This window comes from Simochromis diagramma, unplaced genomic scaffold, assembly GCF_900408965.1.
Source record: "Simochromis diagramma unplaced genomic scaffold, fSimDia1.1 OVJJ01000822.1, whole genome shotgun sequence".
Taxonomy (NCBI): domain Eukaryota; kingdom Metazoa; phylum Chordata; class Actinopteri; order Cichliformes; family Cichlidae; genus Simochromis; species Simochromis diagramma.
The window spans coordinates 2781651-2800425 of NW_024387520.1; the positions used below are offsets into that span (position 1 = coordinate 2781651).

Genomic DNA, 18775 nt, shown 5'->3' on the forward strand with positions numbered 1-18775 from the left:
CGTGTTATTAGGCTGGAGTGTCGAATGGAGTCACTGCTCACGCAGCCACCGTGCACTGTTTTCAAGCTCAGACAATGCAGACTCATCCCAAACAAGCACATGTATTTAAAACAATAGCTCTTGGTGTTTGTGTGGATGGAGATATACTCAGACCTATATCTAAACAGATGCCTTGTTATCATTCAACACATACATATGGATTTAATTAAGCTGTCCACACATTTTAGATTATGGCAGAATCTTTTCACAATTTCATGCTTGCATGAGAACAAAATAACAGACAGAACTTTTAATATCATTCTGTAATTGTTAAGATATAATACAATATCACCTATCAGCAGACTGACTGAGACTATTATGAAAATGGGTCTAACATCAGAGTGTGTGAAATGTCCGTGATGTATATTATTATCATTTCTCCTGGGCTGTTTGACTGCGGGTTCCCTTAGAATCTGGTGTCAAACCTGTAGGAATAAAACATTTTCTTGTTCTCAAATAACCCTTCAAATCACAGTGAGTCTACAGCTCACTCCATAAGAACACCACAGGCCAACTCCCGTAGTTGATTTAACTGTCATATCACATCTGCATCAGCAGAACCCCTCATTAGTGTTTCAGCGCACTCTGATTGCTGATTGACCAGATTGCGATTGCAGGCATCAAAGCTATTTCCTCTTCCCAGTCACATCCTACCTCATATTCCCCTTTTCATTCTCCCCTCTCTCTCTCCAACATTAAGGGTCTCTTAGAGTTTGCTTAAGGTCGGACCTGATTATATGCTTTCTCAAGCTCAGACTTGAAAATGTGTTCTTTTTGTGAACTTTAAGCAGTTACAGATAAAATTCATCTCGAAAATAGCCAAAAAGCAAAACTCCTTCTTACGATCACATGAAATGTTAACGTAGGGACTCACAATCGCTACGCAGTCTGCATGTAGTCACAAAATTTCATTTTCTTCAACATTAAATAACAAACAAACAATATAAACTCCTCTAATGTCAGCATCACGCTTGTCATATTTACTACTTTTGAACATTACAATCTACCTACTGTTTACCACCATTAACTGGCAGTTTTTCCTCTTGAAATGAGAAGAATGTTTCCTAGAATATTAAATTTCCTTTCTTCTCTGAACTCTGTTTCTGAATATATTTCATGCAATAAAAGTGTATAACTGCAGAGATGAGATCGGCGGTTATTCCTTTTCATTTCCTCTCTTCATGTCTTTTTTTTTCTTTTTCCTTATGTGGATTTCAAGGCACAAGTTTTCATTCTCGATAAAACCACTGAGTCGCTTCCTGTGTTTTGGTGTTAAGTTTTAATCACATGCAGCATTCATTGGCAGAGATGAGAGGGCGGTTGATTTGAAAGGCTCTCTGAAGTGTAACGCTGCACCCAAATAGCTCATTGGGCTTTCATGCCAATTTGGGTTGATCTCTGCCATCTCAAAGTGTAAAAAAATGCTTATGCAAATCAGGAAGATTTTATATCTCTGCACAGATTTAAAGGTTTGTTTACTCGTATGACTCCCTCTGAGGATGTGAGTGGCTTATATATGCTGCTGGAATAACATATAAACATGCAAATAAGCATATCTTATTTGTGCACATGATGACAGTTAATTATTATCATTTAATACACGTTTTAGAGGAAAACTTTCAAATATAATTAGACAAGAGGAAGCAACAGATACAAACATGTTTGTCTTTTGAAAAGAAGCTGAAATAGTAACTGTGAGCAAACTACAAACTACAAACAGATGCAAATAGGAACATAATAACAATAACTTGATCGATTTGATGTTGAGAGAAAAAACCAGAAAGCGCTCTTTTCAAAAACAATTTTGTAAGTTAAATATCTCTGAACTAATTTAATTATAATTTAAATCAAAATTCATAACATATAGAATTTATCTTAACTGCTTTTGATATATATTTTAAAGACACAAATATACTAACACAAAATTGAGAATTACCTAATAATAAAATTTCTCATTAAATAAGGGTGTGTAGTTCATTTGTTCTGCTATATGAACTCCGTGTTATCAATAAAGAAGGCACTGCATCCATCACAGTGAGATGTCCCTGAAGTTCAGATCATAAATGAGATAGTATGTTTACCCTCTAGATAACAATATTAGCCTTCAAATATCCTCTGCTTTGTTCTGACGTTAGAGGATAGGCCAAAAAAAAGACCTCTCGCTGTCTAATTTGACAGTGTTCCTAACTCTTGCAGCTCTGTTTGTGAGCATTGCATCCGCACTCATTCACACGTGAATGTACACACATCTAGAATTTGGGTTGTGTGAGTGATCTGTCGTGAGGCTCATTAGTCTATACAAAATATTATCTGAGGGATTCATGTCATTAAAACACTTTCCCCTTTTCACTCATTAAAACAAAATTACTTCTGTAGACTGCTCAATTGTAGAAGAGTGACGCATTATAAAGACTGACATGACAATGAGAAACAACAGCGACAACAACAACAACAATAATAATAATAATAATAATAAAAAATTGCTATGTACAATACAGTTACACCTGTTCAACTGCTTGTTAGCACAAATATCCAATCAGCCAATCACATGGCATCAACTGAGCACATTTTAAGCTTGTAGACCTGCTGAAGTTCAAACTGAGCATCGGAATAGGGAACAAAGGTGATTTTAATTACTTTGAATGGGTTGTTGATGCTGGATAGGCTGATCTGAGTATTTCAGAGACTGATGATTTTCTACTTCTGTTTTCTTTAACCATAAATTTCCTGCACATCCTGCATCTCTAGAGTTTGCAAAGAATGGTCCGAAAAAGAGAACATATCTAGTGAGCAGCAGTTCCCTGGGTGAAAATGCCTTGTTGATGCCAGAGATCAGAGGAGAACGGGCAGGCTGCTTTGAGATGATAGGAAGGGAACAGTAACTACTTGTAACAACTGAAGTATGCAGAAGAGCATCTCTGAAGTTACCTCCTGCTTCCAGGTTCCCCTTTTGTAACTGAAGAACAGGAAACTAAAAGTACAAAAAGTACATTGCCTGGTCTGATGAGTCTCAGTTTGCCTACATGATGATTGTTGCTGGCCATATCTATCCCTTTATAACCACAGTGTCACAAAGGTCAACTCTCAAAGTGGTTTCTTGATCACAAAAATGAGTTCACTCATTGGCCTCCACCACATGATCTCAATCCAAAAGAGGGCCTTTGGGATGTGGTGCAACAGGAGATTTGCGTCATGAATGTGCAGCTGCAGGATATAAGTAAGGACCAAATCATCTTGGTGAATTCCTTCTGTTCTGAAGGGAAAAGTTTGATAGCTGACACCATGAGAATAATGATCAAATTGATCAATAAATCAATCAATATCCATAAAAATATGTTGTGCTCTAATGTCTGTTAAGCTGCTGAGTTTGTTCTCCTCTCCTTGCTCTCAGGTGCTACCCGACAAAGTAATTGGACTGTCCTGCCCCTGTTTAAGGGAGGTTGGAGAAGAATGATGTCTCTTTGTTCCAGGCCAAGCAGCTCCCAGGCTTTTTTTAAATTTATTTTTTTATTTTTGTTCAAAGGTTGGAGAACCACCGGTCTGTTTTTTTGCATTGCTTTTGGTAGTTTTGTTTATGCATTAAATTTTTAGACCATGATTGCACAGTACAGGCACTTGATATCATCTCACGCCTAAATTTGTGTGAGCAATTATGATTTTGCAACAACGTTTTCGTATTACTGTCAATTGTTGTGTGCCTATTGTGATTTTTTTTGTACTTGCGCTATTTTTGCAATGTGATAGCACTTAGTTAACACAGTTGCCTCGGGATGTTCTCCCCAGCTGTGGTTTTGTTATTTTGATACTTATTAGTTTTATTATTAGTACTGTGCACTGTGTTGTCATTGAAACTGGTGCACCACAATGGAATTTAATCTGAAAAACTGCATCATTCAAAAGCTGGTGGCACATATTAATGAACATTTTAAACTCACTAAAAAAAGCTTGCAATTTTATTAGTAATTAGGTCATTATGGATGATTAAATAATAATGATTTCCTTTAATTGTACAGTACAGACGTTTCTCTAAAATTTAAAGAGATAGGTCGCTTGGCCTACTGCATGGTTGGACCAAACTTCATCCATCTTTTTGTTTCTTTTGACCAGTCATCAAAAGCTGAGTCCCTGGTTTGCCATCATAGTAGGGCCTCTCTATCCTTCCTTTACAGTGGCTCATAAATTAAGAGTGTACAGTATCAGAGTATTGATATAAAACAAATGCTTTCAAATTGTGTCAGATTCAGCACTCCACATACCACTGCAGATACAAATGTCCAAACCACACAATCACTACCTTGAGGGATTTTGTTTCTATTGTTTGATTCTAATTGGGTCCACAGAGTATCTAGAGCAGCAAGCACATTTGAACCAGCAGACAAAGATGAAAACATGTTTCACAAGTCTACAGGCGACAAACTGAAGGGCGACAAAAGAAAAGAAACAAAATTTAAAAATATATATATTTGTGTGTGTGTGTGTGTGTGTGTGTGTGTGTGTGTGTGTGTGTGTGTGTGTGTGTGTGTGTGTGTTGTAACACTACATTACACAAACCTTTTTGTTAATATCATCCTCTCAACATTCCTTCTAATGAAGTTTACTTTTTGAAAAAGCAGAGTGTGGTTGGTTTTTTGGCTGCTTAAACAGGATTGCTGTATGCAGAGTGAGACTGTCAGCACAGAGGTGTAACTTTGTCTTGAGGCCCTTTTGATACAGTTTATTGTAAAATAATAACAGAAGTACTGAGGGGCATGAATATTTTACATGAACATAACTATTAAAGGAAAACTATAAATCCTTCAATGCAAGACATGCAAAAAATGCAAGTATATTTACCAGCTCTATGAATCTGAAGTACTGAAAGTAAAAGTTCTTACTGTGAGGAGCTGGCTCCTAGGAGTCAAACTGTTATTACTCATATATTATATGATGCTGTTTTTATACTCATATAAAAACAGCATTTTGTTTTTGTAACTTCTGTAATTTTGTTTTAGACCTTAGACTTACACCATCACAATAATGCTTTGCCCGGCTATCTATGCTTTCATTTTCTGATGCCTATCTGGGTCTGGGTTGCGGAGGCAGCAGTCTAAGCAGAGATGCCCAGATCCCTGTCTCCCCAGACACCTTCTCTAACTCTTCCAGAGGAGATATTAAGGCGTTTCCAAGCCAACCAACAACCAATTTAAATCTTCAAAATATCACAAATGTTAAAAAGCTATTCTAAAAAGGGGGAACAATTAAAATTGGTATATTTTCATTAAAAAAAAATCATAATAGCTTCATATGTGCTATGTCCATATAATCTAAAGTCTAGATTCTATAAGTTGTCCTTATATCTTACCTTATACCCTAATGGACTAAAAACACAACACAACAACATGTTCCTCTAAATAATACATTAGCAGATGTATAAAGTCTCAAAAACTGCAAATACTTAGGTAAATAAATGCTAAATTTTGCAAAGCAGCACAACTGATACCTTTCTTACCACTTATAGAAAACACGTATAGAAAACTTTAGGCAGGTGTACTGTCTCAGTACCATCCTCCTTACATAGGAAGAATATATGCATAAAAAACAGTGGTGCAACATTATAAGGTCCTTTCAGACAGTCCTACGGTGCAGGCAGTAACAGAGACAGCTGGTAGTTAGAGGTAAAGATGAAGTTAAAAACATCTGTAACATTGTGACTGATTAGTTCTACGCACCAGTTATTGTCCTTGCTGTTCAGCTCGCTGTCAGGCTCAGGAGGGACTCAGAGTCAGACCGTCACTAAAGTTCACGTTTTATTTACACACACAGACACCAGGTGCGAATATATACAGGTGAGGGGGCACAGGAAGAGGGTCTCCGGGAAGCACAGGCACGGGAAGAAGAGGGCTATGTACAAAATCCACTGAAGCTCAGGTAGCTCGGACTCCGGCTTTAGCTCACCAACGGCGGTCCTCAGGCTGGCGAGAATCCTGGCACAGAGAGGAAAGGCAGGTAAGTAGTGGCACGACAGAAACTCAGAAAAAGGCTCAGATAGGTGATGACACTGACGAGTGTTACACAATAATCCAGCGAGGAAGCACTCTCAGCAGCCGCCTTAAGAAGTGAGTGAGATGATTGCTTGCAGGTGTCCGAGCCAGGGGCTGGAGCCGTCATGACTCCGCCCCGGTAGAGCGCAGTGCAGGGGAGAGAGAGATGCAGCACAACAAAAACACTTGTAGCCATACAGAGTCAGCCGAGAAGGCACAGGGTCATGACAGTACCCCCCCCTCAACGGGAGCCCCTCGGCGACCCACCCGGCTTACCCGGATGCCGCCGGTGAAACTCGCGGAGCAGACCAGGAGCCAGAACCGCCGACCGGGGCACCCAGGAACGTTCCTCTGGCCCGTAGCCCTCCCAGTCCACCAGGTACTGGACGCCCCGCCGCCGCCGCCGAGAGTCCATAATGCGGGTGATGTTAAACACTTCCTGCCCATCCACGAGCCGGGCGGGCGGAGGAGGGCACAACGGGCTGGAGAGCACGGGCTTGACCTGGGAGACATGGAAAACATTATGGATACGCATATTGCGAGGCAGCTTCAGACGGACGGATACTGGATTGACCAGGGCCTCAATCTCGAACGGACCGATGAAAGCCGGGGAAAGTTTCTTCGACTCTGCACGAAGGGGAACAAAGCGTGAGGAGAGCCATACCTGTTGCCCAACTGTATAGGCAGGCGCAGGGATCCGGTGGCGGTCAGCGATCTCTTTATTGCGCTCGGCGGTCCGCAGCAGAGCGGCTCGGGTGGACCGCCAGGCCCGGCGGCACCTGCGGAAATGATGTTGTACTGATGGGACGGCATGCTCACCCTCCACGGCCGGGAACAGGGGTGGTTGGTAGCCCAAGGAGGCTTCGAACAGCGACAGCCCAGTGGCTGAAGAGGTCAGGCAGTTGTGGGCGTACTCAATCCAGGGGAGCTGCTCGCTCCAAGTGGCCTGGTTGAGAGAGACGACACAGCGGAGTGCCGCTTCGAGCTCTTGGTTGGTACGCTCGGCCTGTCCATTGCTCTGAGGGTGGAAGCCCGAAGAGAGACTGACCGCGGCGCCGATCTGCATGCAGAACTCCTTCCAAACCCGAGAGGTAAATTGGGGTCCCCGGTCGGAAACGATGTCCATCGGAATGCCATGAAGCCGGAAGACGTGGGTGGTGAGCAGCTGGGCGGTCTCCAGGGCTGTAGGGAGCTTGGGGAGGGCGATGAAATGAGCCGACTTAGAAAAACGGTCAACAATAGTGAGGATGGTGGTGTTACCGGATGACGGTGGGAGCCCCGTAACGAAGTCCAGCGCAATGTGAGACCATGGCCGTCCTGGCGTGGGGAGTGGTTGAAGAAGCCCGGCGGGTGGTCGGTTGGGACGTTTGTTCCGGGCACACGTGGCGCACGCCATAACGTACTCCCTGGCGTCCTTGTCCAAGGTGGGCCACCAGAAAAACCGCTGGAGGAAGGTGATGGTGCGGCGGGCTCCTGGATGACAGGTGAACCGGGCGGTGTGGCCCCAGTGGAGTACCTGAGGTCGGACAGCAGCAGGGACAAACAACCGACCAGGGGGGCCCGTCCCTGGGTCGGGGTCAGTATCCTGGGCCTCGCGCACGAGAGCTTCGATCTCCCATGTGACAGCTCCAATAACACAGGTAGCTGGAAGAATCGGTTCTGGATCGGAGTCTCCTTCCGTACTGGAAAACTGACGGGAGAGTGCATCGGGCTTCACGTTGTGCGACCCTGGTCTGTAAGTGATGGTGAAATTGAATCTTGTGAAGAAGAGGGCCCACCTGGCTTGTCGTGAATTTAGGCATTTGGCGGACCGGATGTACTCAAGGTTCTTATGGTCGGTCCACACGATGAACGGGTGTTCCACGCCCTCAAGCCAGTGCCTCCACTCCTCCAGGGCCAGTTTGACCACTAGCAGCTCCCGATCACCGATGCCGTAGTTCTGTTCTGCGGGTGAGAGACGACGAGAAAAGAATGCACAGGGATGGAGCGTACCTTCAAATCGTTGAGACAGAACTGCTCCCACTCCAGAGTCCGAAGCATCCACCTCCACCACGAACGGTTGCCTGAGGTCGGGCTGACGGAGGATGGGGGCGGTAGTGAACTTCTCCTTTAGTAGGGAAAAGGCCTCCTGAGCAGAGAGGTCCCACTGAAAAGGAACTTTGGGAGAGGTAAGCGCAGTGAGAGGTGAGGCGATCTTACTGTAGTCCTTTATGAAGCGTCGGTGGAAGTTGGCGAATCCTAGGAACCGTCGGAGTTGCTGGCGGTTCGGCGGTTGAGGCCAGTCCACCACGGCCCGGACCTTCTCGGGGTCAGGTTTGAGATCCCCCTGAGAGATGATATAGCCAAGGAAGGCCACCGTGTCAACATGAAATTCACATTTCTCCGCTTTCACGAACAACCGGTTCTCCAGGAGGCGCTGCAGGACCTGCCTCACGTGACTCTCGTGCTCCGCCTGGGACTTAGAGAAAATGAGAATATCATCAAGGTACACAAAGGCACATCGATTAATAAAATCCCTCAGAACATCGTTAACAAGGGCCTGGAAGACCGCGGGCGCATTGGTTAAGCCAAAGGGCATGACGAGATACTCATAGTGTCCGATATGAGTGTTGAAAGCGGTCTTCCACTCATCTCCCTCCCGGATCCTCACCAGGTGGTAAGCGTTTCGCAGGTCCAGTTTGCTGAACACCGTGGCCCCCTGGAGTAGTTCGAAAGCAGAATTAAGGAGGGGAAGAGGGTACTTGTTCTTTACTGTGATCTTGTTGAGGCCACGGTAATCAATACATGGCCGGAGCGTCTTGTCTTTCTTTGCAACAAAGAAGAAACCTGCCCCCACGGGGGAGGATGACGGGCGAATTAACCCAGCAGCCAGAGAGTCGTTGACGTATCTCTCCATGGTTTCCCTTTCGGGCTGTGTGATGCTGTAGAGGCGGCCAGAGGGGAGAGGCGCCCCAGGGAGAAGATCAATGGCACAGTCATAGGGCCGGTGTGGTGGAAGCGAGCCCGCCTCATCCTTACTAAAAACTGCTGCGAGGTCATGATAGACGGAAGGAACCGAAGACAGCTCTGGTGACTTTGAAGGCTTCCCGGGGGGGGGAGAGGGAGCAGATGGCGTGGCGGCCCGAAGGCAGGTCATGTGGCAGCCCACACCCCACCCCATAACTTGCTCCTTCCTCCAGTCGATGTGTGGGTTGTGTTGTGAAAGCCATGGATAACCTAGTACAAGCGGGGTTACTGGAGCCTTAAACACACAGAAACAAACGTTCTCAACGTGGTTACCGGAGAGAGTGAGTGTGACAGGTAGGGTGACGTGCGTTATGTCAGGCAACCGGTGACCAGACAGGGCGGACACGCGGAGAGGATGAGGCAGTGGTCGTGTGCCAATGCTGAGCTTGGAGACTAGCGACGCATCAATGAAATTCTGTTCTGCACCAGAGTCAATTAACACAGAGAGGGAATGGGACAACGACCGGAGGGTGAGTTTAGCAGGCAGCAAGAGACGGGGAAGAGGCTTGTTGCTGGACAGGTCGCCCACCAGTACCCTCTCAATTACTGGCGGGCGCCTCCTTTTGCCAGCGCCGGGCAGGCAGAGATGTAATGCCCCTTGCGACCGCAATACAAACACTCACCCGCGGAAAACCGGCGTTGTCGCTCCGCAGGGGTGAGTCGAGAACGTCCCAGCTGCATGGGTACCTCCTCCTCAGTTCCAAAAGCTCTAGCCTCCCGTGCGTCGGGTTGGGGCTGCCGAGAAGCCAGGGGCTCGCGAAACTGCTGTCTTTGTGAGCTCTGGCGCGCCCGCAGGCGATCATCCACCTGAATACACAGGGACATCAAAGCATTTAGAGAAGCAGGAAGCTCCCGCATCATTATCTCATCCTTGAGCTCTTCGCGGATGTTATTTAACAGAGTGGTCTTCAGGGCCTCAGGTCCCCATTTGGTCTGTGCAGCTAGAGTCCAGAAATCAACAGAAAAGTCAGCCATGCTTCGCCTATAGCCAGCAGCCTCCGTACTAGAGCCTTTATCAAACACCGACTTGAAGCGAGACAGGAAGTCATCATAAGACATTCCGGGGCAAGCCTGTAGCTGGGCCTGCGCCCAGGCCAGGGCTCGATCACGTAGGAGCTGGGTGACGTAAGCGATCTTAACCCCGTCAGAAACAAAAACATGAGGCAGTACTTGAAACTGCATGGAACACTGCAACAAAAATCCCGCACATTTTCCCATCTCCCCAGAAAAAGCCTCAGGTGAGATTAAAAGCCTATCCAGCGAAACCGCGGAGGCAACTGAAGCTACCGCGCTAGCCGCCTGAGTAGCTGTGGCTGCTGCAGTGACGGCAGGAGCGTGTGTTACCTGGGGAGGAGCCGCAGGAGGCTGATCGTCGGCCAGTGGAATCCGTTGGGCGAAGGCCTGAGTTAGAGACGCCACGTCTCCGCTGAGCCGTACTAGCATTTGTTCGTGTCGGTGCAGAAGCTCCTCCAGAGACATGGGGGCTGTCGCTGCCGCGGCTGGGTCTGCTGAGTCCATAGCGATGGCTGGATTATTCTGTCAGGCTCAGGAGGGACTCAGAGTCAGACCGTCACTAAAGTTCACGTTTTATTTACACACACAGACACCAGGTGCGAATATATACAGGTGAGGGGGCACAGGAAGAGGGTCTCCGGGAAGCACAGGCACGGGAAGAAGAGGGCTATGTACAAAATCCACTGAAGCTCAGGTAGCTCGGACTCCGGCTTTAGCTCACCAACGGCGGTCCTCAGGCTGGCGAGAATCCTGGCACAGAGAGGAAAGGCAGGTAAGTAGTGGCACGACAGAAACTCAGAAAAAGGCTCAGATAGGTGATGACACTGACGAGTGTTACACAATAATCCAGCGAGGAAGCACTCTCAGCAGCCGCCTTAAGAAGTGAGTGAGATGATTGCTTGCAGGTGTCCGAGCCAGGGGCTGGAGCCGTCATGACTCCGCCCCGGTAGAGCGCAGTGCAGGGGAGAGAGAGATGCAGCACAACAAAAACACTTGTAGCCATACAGAGTCAGCCGAGAAGGCACAGGGTCATGACACTCGCTGTACTGCAGAGTTAAAAAATGAGCAATAGCTTGAGAAGAGCAGTAGAGAAGAGCAGTACAGGATGCAAGTTAATGTGTCTTTTTGGACTTTTTATACATCGCACCAGTTAATATAACTTCATACTTCACTTACAGGGGGGAAATAATTAATTGATCCTCTGCTGAATTTGTAGACTTACTCACTTATAAAGAAATGAACAGTCTCTAATTTTATGAAAGTTTCATTTCAATGGAAAGCGACAGAATTTCAACCAAAAGTCTAAAAAAACACATTACATAAATGTTCTAAATTAATTTGCATAAGATAAAGTGAATTAAGTATTTGATTCCCAACAACCCAACAAGAATCATGGCTTCCACAGATTGGCTGTGTGCCCACATGGCACACAAACAGATAACAGACAATCAATCAGTTACAGATAGTCATGATCATAACTCATTATGTATCCAGAGCCCACCTGTTCACAGAATCAGTTTCTTCTATTTCAACCTCTTCACCCACATGGGTAAGATTAAAGAGTTATCGAGAGACATTAGTGACACGAATGTGTTCAGAGCAGTAAATCAGAGGAAAGCTGCTGGCCCCGACGGAATACCTGGTAGAGTCCTCAAAGCCTGTGCCGACCAGCTGGCTCCTGTGTTCACCAGACTATTCAACCTCTCCCTGACACATGCCTCTGTCCCTCACTGCCTGAAATCCTCAACAATAGTCCCAGTCCCCAAGTCCACCACCATCAGTAGCCTCAGTGACTACAGACCCATCGCACTGACTCCAGTGGTTGCAAAGTGCTTTGAGAAGCTGGTCCTAAAACACATAAAGGACTGCCTCCCACCAGTTTGCCTACAAGGCAAATAGGTCCACAGAGGATGCAATTTCCACTGCTCTCCACTCCGCTCTGCATCACCTGGAGAATCCTGCGACATCAGTAAGGATGCTCTTCGTTGATTTCAGCTTGGCCTTCAATACTATCATCCCAGACATTCTTATAGACAAGCTGGTAAACTTGGACTTTCCCCTCTCCACATGTGCATGGATCAAAAACTTCCTCACAGACCGTTCACAATCAGTCAAGGTTGGCAACCAGCGATCATCCACCCTGTCACTCAGCACTGGCTCACCACAGGGATGTGTGCTGAGTCCACTATTATACACCATCTACACCAGTGACTGCACCCCTACGCACCCCTGCAACATCATCATCAAATTTGCAGACGACACCGCCTACAGGGATAAGGTCCAGTGACTGTCAGAATGGTGTAACTACAATAACCTCACCCTAAACACCAAGAAAACCAAGGAAGTGGTCATGGACTTCCGCAAAACAAGAACTGATCCCCCTCCCCTATCCATAAAAGGTGACTATGTGGAGAGGGTGTCCTCCTTTAAGTTCCTCGGCACCCACATTTCCGAGGACCTATCCTGGTCCACAAACACATCAGCCCTAGTAAAGAAAGCCCAGCAGCGCCTCCATTTCTTGAGGGTTCTGAGATGGAACAGGCTGCAGACTGAACTCCTAGTGTCCTTCTACCGTGCCACTATCGAGAGTGTGCTGGTGCACGCCATCCCTGTGTGGTACGCTGGTTGCACAACAGCTGACAAGAAGAGACTACAGAGGGTCATCAGAACTGCAGAGAAGGTGATCGGCTGTCCACTCCCCTCCCTGGACTTAATTGCCAGCTCAAGTTGTCTCTCCAGAGCCAGGGTAATTATAAAGGACCACCTCCATCCTAACCACCACCTCTTCAACATCCTGCCCTCTGGAAAAAGGCTCAGATCCATGAGGTGCAAAACCAACAGACTAAAGAACAGCTTCTTCCCGTGGGCTGTCAGAACTCTTAATGCAAACTAAGAGTGTGTAAAGACTTCCCCAACACATCCACCCTGACACTGCTGTTGATCATCTATGTGCAATATGTCAGTCTTTCCATGCTCTGTGCAATATTTTTGGCTCATGTGCAATTATTTTGATCCCAGTCTGTTTCAATGTTTCCTACACATACACCATGTATATAGTTCCACTCACATATGTATACATATACACTGTTTTTTATTTTATTCTATTTATTTAATTATTTATTTATTTTCCGCCTTCGTTGTATATTGGTTTCTCTTCTTCTTACTTTAGCACCTTTGTGGTTCAGCTACCCAGTTCCGCTGTGCAAGAAACTGCACAATGACACTAAAAAGCTCTAAGTCTCTCTAAGTCTCTAAGTCTCTAAGTATACCTGCACACAAACTAAATGGGCTACATGACCATCAGAAGAAGCTTTGAAAAGGTCACTTTTAAGTGTGGTTATCTGGAAATGGATAAAATATGAAATGCCCTCGGGCTGGAGCTGCCTCATGGTGTGAGCACAACCATGAGAAAGGTGATATATCAGAACACCATTGCCACAGTCAACCATGGAGGTAGAAGCACAGCACATCAAAGGGCCAAAGGGTGCGGCCACATACCATAAAAACTTGGACAGGGGCCTTGTTCCTTCGGCCAGAACACTGAAAATGTGTCATGGATGGGTCGTACAGCAAGACAGACCCAAAACATACTGCCAAAGCAACAAAAGAGCAGCTAAAGAAGATGCACATTATGGAGTGGCGTAGCCAATCTCCAGATATCAATCATATACAAATTCTGTGGAGGGAGCTGAAGCTTTGGATAGCTGCGTAGGGATAGCTGGCGCTATGAGGAGAGAGACTAAATGACTAGAGGTGGAGTGTACAACCTTTATGTGGAGGAAATATGAGCATAAACACTATGCTTGAATTACTTCCTTATTTGAGAATACAGCAGTGAGCTAAAAACAAATTAAAATTAAAAAAAAAGTAGAGCCACATCAGAATAGATATTTTGGTTAGGACAATGCTTAAAATAAGCATTATATAAGTAGAGAGAACTGATAGTTCGGGTCTATTCAGGTCCAGTTTACTCAGTTTACTCTCCGAACTTTAAACACTGCCTACAGTAAGAGCACATCTCTGCTCAAGTTTTAAGTTTTGTATATATAGCTTTGTGCAAGTTTTGAGAAAGGTGACTCTCAAAGGCACTGGACTCTTGATGTGGACTGGAGGCTCATGGGAGCTTGGCTCATGTATCTTTCATAGACTGCTGCAAAGTTTTTGTCACCTCCTTCAACTGGTCACATTATCACTTACTCACCCAGTGCTATTCTTCCTCATCTCCCATTCAAGCTTTGATTTTTCTTAAGCTTCTAAGATCAGAATATCTGACTAGCTAGTGATACAAGACACTACAAGAATGCCATAATCTTAAAGAACAGACAACAACAACAACAAAAAATCACCTTAGGAAGAGGATTTAGATTATTCCAGGCTATTTCTACTGATGTAAAGCCAGAGTAATACAGTTTCTCCCTTCATCTTTATCTCATTCTAGAAGAAAATGTGGATAGTGAAGAAGAAAACAGTCCTAATCTATTTTTAACAGTAACTATTCCATTTGTATTCTTTTCTTCCACTTTCTAGTCCTTTAGATCCTTTACTGCTTCAGAATGCAATGAATACCCTTTAGGCATTTCCATCTTAATTTTAAATAAAGGTAAAGCTGTGTAAGTAAAAAAAAAAATGCACTGTTGGACTAATATCATCCCAGACTGCTGGAAAGTCTGTGTATGTCAGCAAGTAGACAGTGCTTCTATTCTCTGATCTGTCATCAGGCCCAACTTTGCCTGTAATTAAGTTTCATTTAAAACTTTAAACTTGACTCTAGAGAGAGAATATTTTTTAACCACTAGGGAGTAACCAAAGAAAGTTTATGATGACACTGTGGCAGTGGGGTGGGGTTATAGGTGATAAATATGGATGGTATAATGTTATCTTATGTCATAACATTCCACATTAATACACCTGTTCCCAAAACACTGTGAATAACAATGGGGCATATAATAGGCATTATAATAAAGTTCTTTTATCACTAAGACACAGTTACAATCCTATATTTTTTAGTATTGGCCCTGCAATCTGTCACCTTATTTACAACATAATAAAACCAATCCACCTATTGTTGCTTTGAACCAGCTTAAAACCAGAAATTGGAGGAGCAATATGAAGTCAATATTCATTTGATTCATTTTCAGTGTGTACTCACAGACATACTGTTTTGAAATGTAAATTCATTGCGCCTGGCTTGTTAAAGTAATCAAATCTAATAACAACCAATGCCAGCAGTTGTAAAAATTCCCAGGGATTCGCTCTACCTTTGTGAGAAGGTTATACATACAAAGTAATAAACTCTGGTGCTTTGGATCACTGGTCCTGTCCGAGAACCTCTAATCTGCCTATGTGTTGCCTACTTTCACTGTTTTCAGTCATGTGACTTCTCACAGAAACAGGAGCTGTTTTATTAACCTCAATGCGACTCGCTACACTCGCTGTGTAAGGAGGCATTCAAGATGACCTCAAAAACAGGGGGAAAAAGATAGTTTAATGCTTTTAGGAGCTTATTAGTCACAATTTCTGTCCCTCTTGAATGCACTACAGGTTTTTAAAACTGAACCAAAAATAACATTTGCTTCAGTGTCATTAGAGAAGTGAACAGTCCACACAAGTGTGGCCCAGTTCTGCCAAAAACTCCCCAAAGACTGCACAAACAAGATAACAAGAGAGATATCACAGTGCACTTGAAACTCATATGCCCTCAATATTCATTGCGAAAAACAACACGGCATGCAGATAAATTTATTCCATATGATAAGTGACACTATATATAGCTCAAACACTCTATGTACTGTAGTGCTCCAGATACAAAATGCTCTGGATAAGGGATGATGAGATTAATCACAAAAGCTTTCACAAGTGAGGTAAGAAAAATATGTAAGATCACTGAATTACTTATCACTGCTTATTTCTTGTTTCTAACCGATAGTCACTGCTTGTTTTAACCATGTCTGCTCCATAACTTCACGTGTTATTCGAACCATGAAAACAAAGATCGAATAACATTAACAAGGTTCGGACTTGAACCCAAATCCGAATCTTTTGCTGAAAAAAAAAAAAAAAGCTTATACATAATTAAAATCCATCCGAACATTTAATGATGTAATTGTTTAGGGTTGGGGAAATGTACTTTACAACTCTATTTTCTTTTTATTTTGCTGAAAAGTGGGAAATATATGTAACTATTTATTAAAATGTGTGCAAAGATAAATTAAATTTAGCATACAAGATAAATGCAGAGAGCGTGTAATTCTAACAAGCTTATAAAGTCAACAGGCTTTCTTATTAAGCTTTCTAGTAATTTCTTTAAGCACATGGCCTTCAGATATTGTCCATTTCCTGCAGATTTTTTCGACCTCACACTTCTCTCACACCCTTTGTCCTGCTTTTTTTCAGTTTCCTCAAATTTTTTAAAAACATTCTGCACACCATGTCAAGATATGCCGTTTTTTGGCTAATACCTCTTCAGGAATCACCTTGTTGATGCAAAAATATTATTTTATGCCTTTTTTTTATAGATTCAACTAAAGAAATGGGAACAAAGTGCCTAAAGGTACTTTTTAAATCGGTTATTTGCTACATTGTCTATTATGTGTAGACAAAATACTGACTGCTTGAGAGAGGTATTGCTCGTGAGAACTGATTCTTGTAAGTAAAATATAAAGAAATGCGGGACAGCTCAAGACTTTTGCACGGTACCTTGATGTGTGATGCTGTCAAAGGAGAAAGTAGATGCAGTACGAGAGTAAGTAAAAGTAGAAGTTAAGATAATTCTGTCAAAAGAATCAGAATCATTTGTTTGCTATCTGGCTTAATTAAAATAATTGAAGACTGAAACATTTTTATCCCTAAAAAATAAAAATCTTTTTGTATTTCTGAGGTTTTTCTATGCTGTCTGAAGTAGTTCTTGTTAAACATTTTACTGTTGCAGCTCTGTTTGTCTGTTTTACACGAGAACAGCAGCAGAGTATTTAATGTGATCCAAAACCTGTCATTTTTGCTCACATTATAATGTAGCATTCTGCAACACAGGGGTGGACACACTCCTGATTGGAACAAGTCCTAATCTCCACTTTCCTACAAATAGCTTTTTGCAAATTCTATAGACAGGCAGTAAGAGCGACTACACATTACACTTCACTCACGCTAAACATTTTATTCCTCATTCTTTCAGCATGGCTTTTTAAAAATAGACATGTTGAATCGTTATATAGGACTCTTGATATTTCTAAGGCTATGCAACACCATACTTGAATAAAGTGCTTGAAATGAATCGTGACAAGAGCTTGTACATATTTGATATTGAGTCCTGTGATGGTGGAGTAAGATATTTAACTCAATTTCCTCTCCAGAGTTCGGTGTTCGTAAAGTACTTGAAGTGGAGAAATACTGTTTTATTAACAATTTATTCCTCTGATCTCTATTTAGTCTTATCACATACAGTATCTACATGTGCTTTCTGTTATGCACTGCACTGGATAATGTTTTACCTGTAGGTACTTTTAAAACATACTATAGGATTACCTGTTTATATATGTTTAACTTAGTGAAATTTAATTATTTTTTACACAAGGCCTCTTGTTAATTAGGATGCCTCCTTCTACCTCAGGTTTATAAGGTTTCGTGATCCTTTAATCTGTTAAGCTATTTCAGTTTGTAAAGCTAAATTCAATCATGGGGCCACCAGAGTAAATATGACTTGCTTTTTGATCACAGTAATAGATTAAGGCTCCTTGCTTGGGAGAAGATAAGAGACGTGAAACTGCAAATAGAATAAAAGGTCAAGACAACAAAGACGAGTCCAAACACGAACACAAATGCTGAAACTAAAATGGCAAACAATTTTCTGCTTTATTACAGAGCCTTTAAAAACAACAGCTGTTTGACATAAAATGGAGAGAAAAACAAGAATTGCTTTGATTACTAAGGTGGGAAGTAAGAGAACAAGAAATTAAAAACACATGATGTGAAAATTAAACCAACAGATGGATAAAAACACGACTGCACAGGGAAATTGCTTTGCCAGTCAAGTGAACAGCAACTTTGATTCATAATGTAAATGTCTTCCAACATCCAAAACCAGGATCGATCCAGGGCTCTTGCAGAACATTTCTTTATCGCAAGTGGAACAACAACTTCTTGTGGTCCAGAGTCACAGTGCTCACCTCACGTTGCATTTACTGACAGACCCAACATGGGAAATTCCATATATCAAACAAAATGTTTGACTTCTTGAACTTTTTATGCAATAAATGATCACCATAATATGTATTCACATTACATCTAAGGTAGATTAGATAGAATGTTGCATGCACAATCTTCCTTAACGTGACCCTTCCTAATTTAAATGTAAAATCTTTAAGGGTATTAAAAGGCATGGCTAACTCGACTAAACTGATTTTTTTCCCTTTTCGTATCACTTTTTAATTGCCCTATAGCTTCAGTCACCTAGGTTTACAAGCCAATTACATTAAACTGGACTGACACTTCCATAGCAGAAGCATTAGTGGACTTTTGCCTGCACTGTGTTAGCCCTGTAACTCTCATTTTGATAAGCTGCCACAACTGTGGCACTAACCTCAGGGAGACACAGAATGGCCATCGCATGTCACAGTAAATCAGTGAAACATAGGGTCAGATCTGGCATGCATGGTAAATTACTGCGAGGTTGTAATCGGAAAAAAAAAACACCAAAGAAA

The 18775-nt window shown here is 43.3% G+C and overlaps 1 long non-coding RNA gene across 1 annotated transcript; it reads right to left on the reverse strand.

Annotated features, from left to right (window-relative positions):
- Positions 1-1202: 1202 nt before the first annotated feature.
- On the reverse strand, positions 1203-6220 carry LOC120726278. The gene is made up of 2 exons (XR_005694304.1): positions 6082-6220; positions 1203-6002 (listed from the first exon to the last, which is right to left on the reverse strand). It is a non-coding gene; the product is annotated as an uncharacterized LOC120726278 (long non-coding RNA).
- Between the last annotated feature and the right edge of the window lie 12555 nt (positions 6221-18775).